This window comes from Agelaius phoeniceus, chromosome Z (assembly GCF_051311805.1).
Source record: "Agelaius phoeniceus isolate bAgePho1 chromosome Z, bAgePho1.hap1, whole genome shotgun sequence".
Taxonomy (NCBI): Eukaryota; Metazoa; Chordata; class Aves; order Passeriformes; family Icteridae; genus Agelaius; species Agelaius phoeniceus.
This window is the reverse complement of record NC_135303.1, coordinates 13,982,263-13,999,144: the sequence shown is the minus strand read 5'-3', so window position 1 is coordinate 13,999,144 and position 16,882 is coordinate 13,982,263. Positions and strand designations below refer to the sequence as shown.

At 38.8% G+C, this 16,882-nt stretch overlaps 1 long non-coding RNA gene across 1 annotated transcript in view; it reads left to right on the top strand.

The window, feature by feature from the left end:
* LOC143692225 (uncharacterized) overlaps positions 1 to 16,007 on the top strand; it is a 47,399-nt gene extending 31,392 nt beyond the window's left edge. The window contains exon 3 of the long non-coding RNA XR_013180112.1: positions 15,912 to 16,007. This is a non-coding gene — a long non-coding RNA (uncharacterized LOC143692225). The remainder of the gene's footprint in view (positions 1 to 15,911) is intronic.
* The last annotated feature ends 875 nt before the right edge of the window (positions 16,008 to 16,882 follow it).

Here is a 16,882-nt window from a genome sequence, read left to right as displayed (position 1 = left end):
GTTGGAGAGGTTTGTGCTCCATTACATGGAGCAGATTTAAAAAGTGATGTGTGGGCATACTCTCTGCTTCATCTAGAGATTAGAATTTTTACTGAAACCTGAACAAACATCTTAGCAAACACTGACAAATATATAGTGACTTTAGTAAAGACTAACTCTTGCTCTTGTGCAGGGGGAAGGAGAGCCTTCTTTCCCTGATGGGAAAGCAGAATTATATCCTGCTGGGTAGCGTAAGCTGCTCAGTTGGGCAGGCTGTAATACCAACGTGTGACTAAGAGCTTGTAACAGATGCCATTTAGTCCTGACTTTTAAAGAAATGAGCTTTCACCTCTAATTTTCTTCTCCCTGTAGAGCTGCACAGAGGACTTTTGCTTTACGGAGCAATTAGGCATTATAATTACTCTGAACTATGCTTCAGTGCCATCCACAGACTGGCTTTGCCCTGTGATTCAAATTTTTAATTATTTATTTTTACATCAGGTTCTATCTTCCAATTGGTCTGTGCCCTTAGATCTGAATATGCCTTCCCTGCAACTTCTAAAAATTCCTTTGTACCTTTCAGAGCATAAATACCTCTAAAAGTTGAAAAGCAAGGTGTTTTGTTGTTGAAGTCTTTGCTGAATGGCTCACTTCTAGGGAATACTGGCTTTCCAGTTGCTGATGTAAGGGGTCCCAGGTTTTTATATCATGGCAAATAATTATAATAATGAGAGGTCACATGATCATCAGGATTTTTCAAAACCACCCATTTATTTCCTGCTTGGGAAAGACCTTTGTCAGGTCAAAATTGTTTTTTCACTCCTATTGAGTTATTGCATCTGGTGGGATCAGGGTTTCTCTCTATGTCTGAAAAAAAATTAAATTGCTGGAGGTTACAATACACAGCAATGATTGAATTGATCCAGGGGCCTGCTAACTTTCTTTTCAGAGCTGGCTGGCTGCATTCTCCTCTTGAAGTGGTCTGGGATGGCTTTTCTCATTCTTCTGAAGAACTGGATTAACACACAACCCTGTTGCATCCATGCACAGTGTCCTTTGCCCTATCATGGAGATGTTCCCATGCAAAATTTGGTAGTGGTCTTTGCAGAGGAGGAACAGAAAACACTATGCTTGCTTTGCTCAAAAGAGGCAGGAAAGCAGAAGGAGCTGTTCATCTTCTGCTTTGTATATTTCCTTTATTTTTTAAATGTGTCCTCTTACTGCAGCATAAATTCCTAGAATAAAAGGAGGATTTATTCTAATTACACTGAAAACATATGTATGTAGCACTATTATAATTTCCCTGATGGTATGAGGGCACTGGAGCCTTGAGACAGAGATAAAATTTCTGCTCAGAACCTGAAAAAAGCCTTTCTTTTGCTACAGGAGCATCTTAGGCAAAGCTGTTATGAATTGTCACAACCAGTATGTTCCTTCCTCCTGAGAATACCACAGCAGCTGTGCCTTTGGGACTGCACTTACATGGTGAGCCTTGTGGTATCCTAAATTCCCTGCTCAGGAACCTCCTTCAGCTTGAACTATCCTAGACAAGTATTCCAGTCATATCTAGGAGTTGACTCCAGCAGCTCCATGTGGTGATAGAAGGGTTCAGTGATGGTGGGTTATGTGGGTTTGTGTGGGTGGGTTTTTGGTTGCTCTATTAGCTGGGTGTTTTTTATTTCAAAGACAAAAGAAACACAAGCCAGCTTCTTTTCTTTCCTTTCTTGAGGGCAGGCAAAAGATGCCATTTGGATTCTTCATTCAAATAGTGCACAAATAATTCAAAGTACAAAAAATTGTAGGCAAGGAGTAAGAATAATTTCTTATACACAGTACGTAAATTTGTGCCAAGAATTAATCCTTTCTTGCTGACAGGACTAGGACTGCAGGTGTCCTTCATACCACCTGGAAAAGAAAGATATGAGAAGAAATTGTTGTGAAATTTAAATCATGCCAGACCTGGCTAGTGGGGCAAGAGAGGGGAAAATGAAGTGCCCGTTTGAAACCATCTGGTGATACCTGCAGGCAGCAGGACAGAGATGTCTGTAGCACTGCTTCCTCTAGAGCTCACTTTTGGGGGGACTTCTGATTCAAGCAGCATGGCAACCTACCTCCTTATTTGGGAAGTGTCCTGTGTCAGCTGTGTTGGTGAAAAACAAATCTAATTGTGGTGTAGGTGTTTCCCCAGATGCATTCATGTTAGCGAGCAGCTCTCAGGAGAGCTCCTAGCAGGCTCCTGTATTTGAGTACTCTGTGTCACCTCTGTCATAGCAGCAGGAATGGAAAACCTTCAATTCCGGGAGTTCTTTGGGGAAAGTATTTTTAGGTTTTTGTTTTATTTTGTTTTGATGGTGCTTTTTTTTTTTTGGTTTTTGACTGGGGTTTTTTTGGGTTTTTTTTGTGGGGGGGGATTTTTTTTTGGGTAAGTTGTTTCAAAGAGCACCAGCTGATGAGCTGGAGACCAAGACAGAACCCAAGAGCAAATCTTTCCTTTCACCTCCTGCCTTTAGTCCAAGTGCCTTCTAACCTCCTAAAAGAAAATGCATTACACAGAGCTGTGGTTTCATCTTTGCAGCAGTATCAGTGCAACCAAATTTTCCTCTAATAAAAACCTTGGATCTTTTCTTTTTATGAGTGATGAAAACTGCACACACTTTTATCACTCCTGAAACAGGGCAGGAGGTCATGTCTAGGTGCGCAAAGAATAAATCAGCCCTCCTCAGTGACCAAAGCCAAGCACAGCCTTTTCTTGCCCCACCTTCATTCCCCAGAGAGCTGCACAAGGTGTGGGCTGGGAAACAGGACTGCCAAAACTGCACAGTCTGGCAGTGCCAGTGACAGAACTCCTTTTCTACCTCTGCCAAATAGATGGCAGCAAATTGGTCAGTCCAGAGCAGAGCACAGGGGCTTGAGGCAGGGAGGAGGAGAGAAGGAGATGTGTGCTTTGGGAAGAAAACAAACCTGGAGCACAGTAACAGGAAGGGGGGGGACACCAGAAGGAAAGAAACTCATGTTTAGAGATTCACAGGATCATTTAGGTTGGAAAAGGCCTCTGAGATATATGACCTCACTATTACAATTCATGTGTTTACTAATTGTTCTGTTTTTATTAGGGTGTCAAGAATATCAAATACATGGTTAAGACTGGTCTGTTTTGTGGATATCACAGAATCAATCTGCCTAGATGCTTTTACCTCTGGACAGGACAGCATGCCTGCCTCAAAAGTGGTGGTGTCTCACCACTGAATGGTCTCTTTTAACAAAATTTGTGGCTCATTTAAAATGTCTAAGTTATTACCATAGGCTAGGAAATATTAGCAGTGTGCATTTCAGGCTTTCACATTCAGTAATCCTCTGTGACATTTAGCTCTAGATCATCTTTAAAATCTTTTAAAAAAGTGATTGGTCTTAAGACCTGTCATGACATTAGAGTTCAGCAGAAGTATTTAAACTGATCTAAATAATATAATGCAGAAAATGTTTAAGTAATTATTAATTGTCAAGCTTTATGAATGGATGCTAATCCTAATGATTTAGAAAAATTTCATTTGTAGAAATAGTGTAGGAAGTGAATTTCTATTTAATTTTTAATTTTACTTCTTTCTACATGCTTTTTGGCTGAACTCTCCATGACTGATCCAGTACTGAAAAAGGCCTAACCTCAAACCTTACAGCTGAACAGAATAGATTCTTATTCTTAGTATGACCAGAAAGAAGGATCATGAAATTGCCTGGAATTCCTACTTATAGAGTCACCAAATTTAGGAACCTGTGGTTCTTAAGAACTGTTCCCCCTCATCATTTACTTGCCCATCTCAAAATATTAATACATTGTTATACATACTAGAGGTTTTTTTTTTTTTAATGGGACTCTGGAAGTGAATTTATTTCAAAAGAATTGGCAGTTTTATTTCCTTCAGAAAAATTTTTAACACAGATCCATTTATTTCAATTTTTTTTCTAATTAATAGCTATGTGTCCTTTTGATTTTGTGCATTGTGATACTTTTAATTGGCAGCATATCTGTTACTCCTTTTTTTAAGGACTCTATTCTTGAAAATTTGGAAATTAGAAAATTTGTATTGGTAGAAGAGAATTTAGAATGCAAGTGAGGCGTTTTGGAAATACAATATTTTTCTTCACAAATATATCTATTTTTGCTTAGCAGCTAAGCGGTAAGTACTCTTTTTGTTGTAGTTTTTCTTTCCCCAGCTGTATATAGGCTAAAGGATGAGTGTGGGATAAATCTAACTGACAGAGGGTCTTAGCCAGCTCCCTGCAAGGGGCAGTAGCAAAATGACCTGCAGCTGAGTACAATTAGCACTGGCTGCTAATTGCAAGAACAGGACATCAAGACATGATGCAAAGAGGCAACTTTGTAGCAAAAGCAGCTGGTTTGGGAAAGTGACATTAAAGGGAATAAGTGATAAGGGCTGGGTGCTGAATGGAATACAGATGGAAATGTGCACTAGGGTTTCAGTCATTGGCTGCCTAATGCTCTTTCTTGCAGGTGGCCATCAGTGACCTTTGTCTTCTCAACATCACAGCAAGAGTAGTTTTTGGTCAATACTTCCAGTGGCTTCTGCAGTTTGCAAGACACAAAGTTATTTAGCTGGTGGAAGTTTGACTTTAATAAATAAAAATGGAGGCTGTAAGAGCCCTGCAAAGATCCCTTTTCCCCCTGTCTCTTTGCTTGGAAGAAGAAGGAATTAATATTAATCAAAATACAAGAAGGGGTCGCCTTTTTCCTATGTTCCTCCTTTTTGTGGGGATTGTTGATTTTTCTGCTTGTAATGCAAGTGCCCAGGATATTTAACGAAGAAAATCCAGTGTTACAGATCTTCATCTCTTTTTCCTTTTTCAAATCTCATTCTGATTGGCTTTATTTTGTTCAAGGCTAAGACTTTCAGAAGACTCTAACAACTTGAAGTGCCTTGTTGTAAAAATTCCAAAAACCAAGAAACTTTCACAGGGCTTGGTTTTCAGAAAGGTGTTAATACAAGTTAATGTAGGTTCAACACTTCCTAAAATTTCAGTCTTTTGAGCGTAAACATCAAGTAGTCCCAGTAGGACCAACTGATTTCAGCTATCCACACTCTTCAAATAATCCCATCATAGGGCTAATTTTACCATTTTTATTGATAGAACAAAACCTTTCAAGCACATCTGAAGATCCCCTTGATAATGTCACCTGAGGATCTGAACAATATAGAAACCAAAAGCAATTGTTGGGGCAGCTGGAGATGCACCAGCTCTTCCATCAGCAGGAAACATGCCCTTGGCAAGCAACAATCCTCTTCAGGAGAGCTCTGCATCCCTCAGGAATTTGGGTGCAAAGTCTCCAAGCTGAAGGCTTCTGTAGTATATGGTAGAGATAATTCATGCTATATATGTATAAAATATTGTAAAATCCAAAGTATGTCTTTTGACCATCCTGGCTGGGAGCAAAGTCTTATGTTTATTCAAGTAGTTCCTGGACAACGTTAAGATAATATCAAGTCTGTTAACTATGAATGAAACCTTCCTGGGCCATGAGTGCTGACTTCCTTGGAACGCCTAAGCCCCCTCACGAGGACCTGCACCTGGGAAGATTGCATCTACCACACTCAAGCACCGGCACCACTCTGCTACATGCAGGCTCTGCCCAAGTGCTCAGACATCCGTCTGGACACCTGGACTTACCTTTGTCTATTTCTGCTCATGTATGGCCCCAGTTCTACCTGTGAAGAGACACAAAGGAACGTTTGGTCATTTCTGCCTCAGGCAGAATAAACTGTATATTAGCTAGCGGCGTGAAGCAGTCCGGGTGAACCACTGGGGAGACGCTGACACTTTGTTGGTCGGATCTCGGTTCACCCAGCGCCAGCACCTGGGGTTGACGCTGCCTTGGCTGCGGTGGTTTTTTGAAATTCTATTTTTGTTAGTGATCTAATAAATAATTGTTAAATTTTCTTATAAATTTCGCTGCCAATTTGATAATTTATAATACTTCTACAGAAATATTTCAGTGATTTTCTTTCACCAAGAGCCTGTCACAAAACAACTTCTTGTTGCACATCTGAGCTCACATTTGGCTGTGTGGCTGTTGTCTCTCCTTGGTTAATCACACAGAGAATGCTGCCCTGTGCTGACATGTAGGATGACTGGCATTTGCAACAATTTTTAAACTTTATTTGCTTTGTTAGAACAATCAAATTTTGCAAGAGTACATAGATTTTGCCAGATTTTCATTCAATATTAAACTCTATGAATGGTGAACTAGTTATGCTGCTCCATCTTCCCTGCAAGAAGGAGGACACTCATCTAATTCTTCCTCCTTTCCCTGCAGGGAATGAATCTTCCACAAACCTGCAAATGGCAAAGAATCAACGCTCAGCTCCGCTGAAGAAGTTTAGGATAATTTAGTTGCCTTTCAGCTTAAATAAAGACACCTATAAGATTCCTAATTGCAAGTCTCCAGGTGGCAAATTTGTCATGCAATAGAATTTACAGAGCTGTTTCCTATGAATACAGAGTCAGGTGGCTGCAGTAACAACCCACCTTGGAATTGTGCCTGAGCCTATCAAAAAGAGCAAGTTCGTTTCATCAGAATTACAGGAAAGACTTTGAAAAAGAGAAAGGAAGGGGACAAAACCACAAAGTAATGTGAGTTTTTGGGATACTGAGAACAGCTTTATTTTTTTTTCTTTTTTCTTCTTTTAATTTTATTCTATATACTAGAGAAGAAGGTACTAGAGGAACAAGAGAAAGAAAACAAATTTTCAGGGACTCTGACACTATTTCTGGATGTTAGAATCTGTCTTGAGTAGCTGCACAGGCATTTCAGGATGTACATTATATAGGAACAGGGAAAATAATACTTCTTAGTGACAAAGTCACAAGAGTCAATTATTCATTGTTATTAATTGCATTGAGAAAATGGAAACATTTCTGTCCCCTGTGGCACTGGGAGAAGAAATTAATATGGGTATAGTATTTTACCTTTGACAAATTGTGGACTTTCACACAGTTCAGAGAAAACAAAGACAACTTTTGTGGATTTTTTTAGACTCTTTTCAACTTTAATGAGTTTTCTGCTGGGCCTGTTCTGTGCCAGATCTGTATTAAGGTCATGCGATTTAATCTCAGCAAGCATTGTTGTAAGGTCTGTCCAGAGAATTAAAGATTATCCTTTTATTTCCAAGTGCTAGCATGAAATTAAAAAAAAGACAACCCAAAAACATATTAAAAGGACTTCATAGTTTTATTCCATGTTTTACTCCTAGATAAGAGTAGATTGACTAGATTCATATTTCCTTCCCACTGACCAAAGCAAGTACTTTTATCAGCTAGCAATTAAATTTTAATAAATGCTTTATTAAAATCAAACACTTATTTGTAACAGATCATTTGAAATGTAAATATTTTGTGTGTCAGGCAGATGGTTTCACAGAACTTTCTGATTAAAACTTTTATCATGCAGCTTTAAGGGCTACAGCCACAAAGGGCAGCAAAGCCATGAAAACTAGGAAAAGAAGTACCAGAATGGAAATGGTTCACTGAAATAGAAAACTTGCTGATTGCTTGTTAAATGAGGGCTGACAGTGAGATCAGGGTCCAAATTTAGTTTTTTACTCTTTATCCCTGTAGGAAATGCCTCCTTTTTCTTTGAAGTGTTGTTTCCGCCCAGCTCCAGTTCAACCCACCCCTTTCTCATGGGTGTGATATGTGTTTATGGCTTTCAGTTTATAAATGCTGCAAAGGTTTTAATTTTTACCAGAATTCCACAACTGCCTATTGCAAGTGCATTGGAATATTTTTTTGCCCACTAAGTGGCACCACTAAAGACCTCTCTGAATTCATGATATAAGCTTGTTTGTTTATTTGTTTAAATGTTTTTACTAATTTTATTAGTCATGTGGTATTTAATTGAGGGAATTTTTCTGGAATATAAAATATAATAGAGAAAAGCTGATCAGAATTTGTTTTATTGCTTTGTTTTTTAACACCTCTGAGAATGCAACACCCTGTTTCATCACTGCCTGCCTTTGAAGCTCTGTGCTTCCCAGCGCTTTTGTGTTGGGAGCACCCACACTTAGTTTCAGAGCTGCCACTTCTCATTACTGTATTGATAGCCTGATAATAGTTCTCTAAAGTCACAGTTTCTGGGATAATTCAAGCTTCTTGAATTTTAAATAACAAAAATGTGAAGTTTCTGTGTTGTAAATGTCTTCAGTTAAAATAAGAAGCCAAGCAAGTGCAATCCAGATGTGCACAAAGTAACTCAGATGGCTTTTCCAATTTCCTTAAATTTTGAGTTAATGATTTTTAAACAGGAACTTTCAGTGTTGAATTTAGAGTTTTGTGATGGATGTTTGCTATCATATAGTGCTGCAATTAATAGAAATATTTTTAAACTTTTTTCAGTGAAACTAAACCCAGAGTAGAAACACCAACATATGTCAGCTGATGCAAAACCAGATGAAAAACACCAGTAGAATACAACTCCCTTAAGTGATGCAACCCCATCATAATACTGAGCAAAAGTACTTCTGAATTATGCCTTTCCCAGATCAACTCTCTTTTAGACTGCAATATGTTCTTGTCAACAGATTGTTTTGCTTCAAGTCCAAATATCTAACTACTTCAAAAAGATCCTAGAGAAATTAAATGTCTTTTCTATTGTGAATTCAACTTTTGCTGAGCCATGAAAGTTGCAGTTATTTTAATTTGACGTGTCTCAAATATATTTTCTCCATCTGTTTGATTTGCTGATTACAGTAGTAAAAATAGAATAAATTTCAGAAATCTATCAGCTAATAGGTAACAATTTTTGAAACTTTTGCCCACAATTTAAGCAGCAAAAGAATGAAAACAGACTGTGAGGAGGGATTGATATGAAGAACCCTAAATAGAAACTTGCCTTATTCCCGCAAGAAGTACAGATACAGCATTTGGATCATGGGAGGATTAATTTTCATGTTTTACTTAAAAAATGAAAATTATTTTTAAATATATATATATATGGAATTTAAGGTAATATTGATGTTCTTTCTTAGTATGCATGAAAATGTACTTACTAGAAATCCACAGGGATTTCATCTTTGTATAATACATCTTCTACAACCAGAAATGGTCTGTAATACTGTGCCTTAGCTGGAGCTACAAATCAGAGACTCCTTTCTCAACAGAGACTTCATTAATATGAATAAAAAGAGGAGCTTCACTTTGAATGCAACAGGATTTTATTTTGTTCTACTTGATTAAGAGCTTTGAGCATACTTACAGGTGAACTGTAAGTACAATTGAACTTGCTGGTTCAATTGGTAGCCTCTTTTTATCTTTCTTTGTTATTTCAGTTGTTTTTGGCAGAGGGAAAAATAAGGGAGATATACAAGGACAGATATCAGAGCAAGCATCGCTGAGATTGATGTTTAAACATGGCCTTCTCTGTTGAACCTCTGCTAGGGACTTGTACATGACATTTCACTTGGTAAAAAAAAACATCCCTTATAGCTGAACCTTCATTAAAGGTGTCAGTGGAAGGAGAAATTACATGGGAGAAAACCCATCTAGAAAGTCTACATAATGGGTTGTTAATAAATTGTCTGTTATTTTGAGTCTGCAAACTCTACAGCTTTTTATTTGTGGTCTTGACTCAGTTTCTGGAAGGTTTAGGAAGTATCCTAAGAGCTAATCTTTTTGATGAACTTGAAAAGTGGTGATGGTTTTTTGTTTGGGGTGTTTTTTTTTGGTTTTTTTGTTTCTTTTTTTGTTGTTTTTTTTTGTTTTTTTTTTTTTTTTTTTGTTTTTGTTTTTGTTTTTGTTTTTTTTTTTTTGTGGTCTGTAATGAAATATAGGTATTATACTAATAGAGAGAATTTCATGTGACTGGAGAGGGTTAAGGCTCTCCTCTGCCATATTTTGAGGCTCTCCTCCAGTTCAACTGGAGTAATTCTCTGCTGCAACACCAGAGATATGACTGAATATCCTTGAAAACATAATATAAACATGTGGTTCTTCCCCCCCACCCCCCCCAAAGAATGTTTGTAGTAAATATGATGTATCACAGTGATCATTTGGGGCTAGATAGGATCCACAAAAGGATGCTGAGGGAGCTGGCAGAAGACCAAACCAAGCACCTTTTGATCATTTTTGATCAGCCCTGGTTAACCAGGGAGGTGTCAGTTAACTGGAGGTTGGCAAACGTGATGAAAATCTACCAGTAAAACTGGAAAAAGGATCCAGGGAATGACACCCCTGTCACCTGCCCTCAGTGCCGGGGAGGCCATGGAGTAGATCACCTGGAGTGCCATCAGCAGCAGGAGCAGGACAACCAGGGCATCAGACCCGGCCAGCCTGGATTTAGGAGAGGCAGGTGCTGCCTGACCAGCCTGATCTCCTCCTGGGACAAGGTGACCTGCTCAGGGCTGAGGGAAATGCTGTGGATGTGTCTGCCTGAACTTACAGAGCCTTTGACAGCTTCTCCCACAGCATCTCCTGGAGGAACTGGCTGCTCGTGGACAGGGCCCTGTGCTCTGGGGGAAGAATGGGCTGCGGGACATGGAGGGACACCCAGCTGGGCTGGCATGAGGGGAGCTCCCATGGGATCAGTGCTGGGCCAGGCCTGTTTGACATCCTCACTAAAGCTCTGCATGGGGGGATCAAGGGCTCCCTCATTCAGTTCCTCACAGCACCAGTCTGGGTGGGATGTGGATCTGCTGGAGGGCAGGAGGGCTCTGCAGAGGCTCTGGACAGGCTGGATCCATGGGATGAGGCCAGTGAGGTGAGGTACAACCAGGGGAATTGTTGGGTCCTGCCCTCAGGCCACAAGTCCCTGCAGCTCCAGGCTGGGGAAAAAGTGTCTGGAAAAGGCCCTGGGGGTGCTGGTGACAGCAGCTGGACATGAGCCCAGGGGTGCCCAGGTGGCCAAGAAGGCCAATGGCCCCTGGGCTGTGCCAGCCATGGTGTGGCAGCAGGAGCAGGGCAGTGACTGTCCCCTGTGCTGGCTCTGCTGAGGCCACACCTCACATCCTGGTGCTGCTCCGGGCCCCCCATGATAAGAAGGGCATTCAGGGGCTGGATCACCTCCAGAGAAGGGAACAGAGCTGGGGAAGGATCTGGAGAACAAGGAGTGGCTGAAGGAGCTGGGAAAGGGGCTCAGCCTGGAGAAAAGGAGGCTCAGGGGGAACGTTCTGGCTTTGCCCAACTCACTGAGAGAATGCTGTAATTTGGTAGGTGCTCATTTCTTGTCCAAAGTACCAAGTAATAAGACAGGAGGAAATCAACACAAGTTTTGCCAATGTACGTTTAAGTTGGATATTAGGAAAAATTTCTTCCCCCAGAGGTTGTTAAGCTCTGCACAGGCTGCCCAGGGCAGTGTTCTATCCCAAAAGAGATTTAAAAATACGTAGAAATGGCACTCAGAGACATGGCTTAGTGGTGGGCTTGGCAGTGCTGAGTTAGTGGCTGAACTCAACACCCTTTCCTTTCCAACCTTAGTGAGCCTATGATTTCTTGTTTAGTCTTAATGTGATATGAGGTCAGAAAAATAGAGAGACAATGACAATATGACTGATTTAATTTACTGATTTACAGAAGTTCTTGAATAACGCTGAAGCACTGAAATAAGAATTGTATGAGGTGACAAACTGAGTAAGGATGTAAATACAGGGACGCTTTGACCATTTCGGATCTCTCTTGATTTTCATGCTCATTTGTTGTTCAAGACAAAACATCAAGAAAATGACTGTAAACAGCCAAAGTTTAAAGAAAATTAGCTTTTCAAGCATGCAATAAGATGTCAAGTAGGGCTATCAAAAGCCTAATTGGATAGTTGATAATGAGAACAGCTGGTTAAAAATGAGAACTAGCTTCTAATGATTTTCATTGGAGCAGTATCTAAGCTCTGGAAATCCAATTAGACCACAAAGGGGATTTAGAATGAGGCACTCCAGCATTAAGCCTCAGCAGTGGTCTGGAAAAGCAATTTAAAATGCACAAAGAAGACTGGGCTTTGAATGGGTGTATGAAGGCAGGAGTGGAAGACTTCTCCTAAGTGTGTTGGATTTCCAGGTCCATGTCACTCAGAGCTTAAGTGCTTAGCTCTAATCTGGGTGACGGCATTTCTCTTTTCAGGAAAATGACAGCTACGTTGGTTTTCATGGAGTCAAATGCATAAAGCAGCTTAGCCAAGTCTTTGCAAGCTAGTGATGTGTTTGCTGTGATCAGTCAGTTTTTTCCCTTTCTACATTACATTCAATAACCAAAAGTTTGGAGCCCTCAGCAAAATGTAAAACACCAGCACTTGTATTTGTGGGCTGAAACTTGAAGGAAAACCTGCAGCTGCCTCTCACCAGGGCTATGAACCCTGGGTAAAGAAAAGGAGAAAAAACTTTTTGTGATATCCCAAGGAGGAGTTCTTCTAAGTGTCAGATCTCTGTTATGACTAACACAACATTAATAGAGGATGAGTGACTAACCTTTCTTGGACACAGTTTGGACATATTATTTTCTCTTTTGCATAAGTCTCTGAGTAAAAGAAATAAAAGCCAGTTGGATTATGTACTCTCAACAATAAAATATACCCTAGCATGAAAAAATTTAAAACCCAAACTTTTAGTCTTCTACCCATCTAACAATAGACACAATTTTGATTAAAACATTTGATTTGGAGAAGCTATTAACAGAATAAGAAATGAATCATTAAAAAGGAATAAATGTACTCATAAAGAACACCAACAAATCTATTCCACAAATGCTTAGCCTCAAAATTATGATGAATTTGCTTCATTGCAATGTAGATTTCCATAGAGAATCCCTTTTTCTCCTTGTTGACAAAAAAAGCAGCGTAAACAAGTCAGTCAGATTCTGGTGTTAGTCTTATAACAGTGTAGAGCCTAATCCTGTGCAGGAAACACATTTTAGATATAAAGATAGTTGCAAAATTAATAAGAAATGCTTGGAAAATTACAGTAGACACTTGTAAATAATAAGGTGTTTTCTGCAAATCTTTTGCCTCTTATGTGGCCATAACTTTTGTAGACATTTCAAACAAGCCCATTCTAACATATCTATTGCTGAGGAGATGAGGGCTTCTCTCATAAACACACACATATACACACACACACACACACACACACACACACATATTTACTTTTGTTCACTGGGGAATAAAAACTCTGGAAGAAAATTTCTGCTTAGGATTATTGCAGGAGTTTATTCTAGCTGAACAAATTCCACTTCCACAGGGATATTTAGTAGTGATATTTCCTGCCTTCACCTGCTCACATTGGGTTATCTGCTTTCAGTAAATCAGAGTTGTCCTGCTTTATATCCCTATCTTACTGTAGAAATTGACAGAACTTCTTTACCTTGCACACACTTCTGTGTATGAGAATAAAAAGAATTTGTTTCATTAATTAATACCTTCTAGTAATAGATGAGGATAATTCTGCATTAAATTGTAGTTGCCATTGTTTGTGAACTTGAATTCCTTTCCTCTCTATTTTTTTCCTTTGAGGTTTGAGTGACAGAATGAGGACAGGGAGATGGTCCAGAAAAGCAGAAGGTTTTCTGCTGAAGACTCAGGAGAAACATCAGTTTAGAGGCCATTTGAGCAGAAGACTTTCTGTTTTATGTCCTGCTAGAGTTATGTCTAAGATGGAGTCAGAGGTCCTGTTTTAGTGAAGATATTGTATCCCCAAATGACCATTCCAGCTGAAAGCTGCTGTCCTCTCAGATGTGCAAGGTGAACTGCTCTTACCCACATTCAACACCAATTTGGTGAGATGTGTGAAATGCCTAACAGTTCAAACATTTCAGTTTTACAAACAATCCCAATCTTTATTTAAATGGTTATGAAAGTGCACTTATAAGTCATTGAGAGTATTGATTTGACAAAGCAATGGTTTCTCTGAGTTTAAAAAAAGTCACTGTGACCTCTTCATATACCACTCCTGCTTCCAATGTTCATGTTTTGCCCAAAGCTTCAAAGCAGCAAAGTGAACTGTGTGCAGCAGCTGTAGCCAGCGGGAGACAAAGAAAAGTTCTGGTGCTCTGTTCCCTGAGTTTTGGGCCTGAATTTTTATATCATGACATAAAAGGTTTGGGGTTGACATTTCTCCCTCTATGGAAGAGAGATGAAGATATACAAGTGCAGGGAATCTGGTGATACTATCCCTGTCCTGGATAGAAAGCAGTTCTTGTTTTTCCATATTCTCGTCCAAAATTTGCTGCTACTTCTGAACTGAAAGAACGTTCTTCAAGAAATTCTGGATGACCCTAATTAATTTTAAAGTTCAAATTCACAAGCATTGTAAACTATTTATATTCAGTCCCATGTTGGCAATAAATTTTTCAGAAAGGTTAAGGTTGTGATTCATGACCGGACTTAGTGAAATAGTTTGTCATGTAGAATTTCTGTTTTAATTTGTCTCTGGATCTCTCTACTATTCTTGCATGCAGTGTCACAATTAACAGCTAAACCCTTGGTTCAGAGGATTTGTGCAAGTGAAGCTTTTTTTTATGAGAATACCTAAAAAACAAGTCTGTATATCATTTTTTTAAGCAGGTTTATTGCTTTTGTCAGTGCATATTTATGAAGCAGTTTGTGAGGGCAAATAAGCTATACTGTGAGTACAAGCAGTCCTGAATTACATGAGAATAGGATTTTCCAAAAGTCTGTGTCTTTCCAAACCAAAGGAAACAAACAGGGGAGTAAATGTAATGACAAAAGCAATGTCATTTAACATCTGGCAGTAGCATAATGTGCATCACGGCAACATGCTTACACTTAGGAGCCAAAAAACAAGACCACAGTTGCCACAAGCATTTATGCATGGATTTACAATCACTGTTGGAAATCATTTCATGAAAGCCAGTTAGTGCTTGTAGGAAGGGGATCTTAGTTTGCTGTTTTCATAATATTGCTTCTGAAATAATAAGGGAGGTACTTTCAGTCTTGAGTTTCTTTTGTGTAATTAGGGTAATAAAGCGGGAAAAAAAAAGACAAAATCATCACCTTTGCTTTGCTTACAGCATTGTATTTTCTCCTGATCACAAAAGGGTACTTTTCAGAATAGCCAAGTCTCTTCTGGAAAAAGTAACAGTCTCATATTCAATATTTTAAAAAGTTAGATGTGCAGCCTGTCAGTTGTCAGAGGAACAGCTTAAAAACTGCAAGGGAGAGATATGAAGCTAGCAGCAAAAAAAGGATATAGCAATCAGTTTACCTTGTCTAATGAATTCTGAACAATACATTTCTGTCTACTGTAAGATGGTGATCTCAGGTATATGAGTCATACAGTGTTATAAGGAAAATTCTTGTTCCTCTCCTGCTGATATTTTATACCTTACAGATCTACAGATATCATGCTTTTTGACTCAAAAAATCAATTTCCACTTTTATATGCCTGTAATATTTAAATTTTTGGAGGAGTAGTGAGCAGATTTTTGCAAGGTTTGTATTTAATACTGAGTGGGATAGCAAGGTAGATCATGGAATCATAGGTGGAAAGGACCTTAAAGATCATCTTGTTCCACTGGGAAATGTTTCCTGTAGATGTGATTTATCAAACATGTTGTTGTGTTTTTTAGTAAAATGTCCCCATTCAGCACTTATTATGTCCTGAAGAATTATGAGTCATCTGCTTGGATTTTTTTTTCCCAAGCTGTAATTAATATTAAGGAACTGTGTGTTTATGTGTATCACACTCTTATGTGTGTGTTCAAAAGTTACTTTTTATGTCCACTAAGTTTTTTTCTAAGAAACGAGAGAAAAAGACATTAATACTCTGCCCACTTTTTTTCCTTTTACCTCAGGAACTGGACTAACATCTCTACCAGCATTTCATGGATGATACATGTACCTCTGGTGTTATTTATATATATTTTTTCAAAACTTTACTTTTTGCATCAAATATGAACTGACACATACTTATTTCTTTAAACAGTGACAAGAAGCTTCAACAAAGAGTGGGAAAAATAATTTTTCAGTGCAATGGCAATAACTTCAGTGAGTTAGACTTTTGCCTGAAGACCACGAAAAAGTGTCAGGAGGTAATTCCAAGCTAAGGATGCCTGCTGTTCATTGTTGGAAGATTTGTGGGTAGGATTGCAAGTCTGTTTGGTTTTGTTGTGTTGCCACTTAATTTAAAACTTAACCTTTTAAGGAAGAAAGATGTTGCCACTTTGGCAGAGTCATGTCTTCAGTACATTATCTGCACTCTGCCGTGTGATGCAGACTAATTTTATTCTCAGAAAACATTTGCCACCATTGTTTTACTGTTTTTATCTTGTCTTTGTGGAGGTATTTTTTTGTTGTTATTTGTTTGTTTGTTTGTTTGGGGTTTTTTGTGGTTTTTTTTGTTTGTTTTTTGTTTGGTTGGTTTTTTGTTTGGGTTTTTTGTTTGGATTTTAGTGAATTAATTTTTTTTAAAGAATAACATTGTCTTGCATATATTTCCCTGTATTTTTCCTATATAAATCCAGATCCTTTTATTAAGAGCTCCATGTTTCATCAGCCTAAGCTGCTGATGCTTAAAAAGGCCCATAATATTTACCTCCCAAGATATTCCCCAGGCTTCTCAGTGAGCTGTCTTCTCTGTGTGAAAACTGTTCCTTTTAGGATGCTGCTAACATCATAAAGTATGGGGAGATTTTTACAGAGAACATAGTCTAAAAGGTGTTGCTGGCAACTACTTTTCATTTACCAGCACAAGCAAAATTAAGTGGAAATTGACAGTTTCTGGTTTCTGATGATGACTAAGACTATTACAGAGCCACAAAAATATGGTTTTTTGCCCTACAGCATTAGTCAAAGTCTTCAGACACATCTCCAACAGAGAAAGCCTTTCCAGATTCTTCATCTAATTAGGTATGGCTTCTGCATGTTACCTCATTTACCTTCTTCAGTCATTGTCCT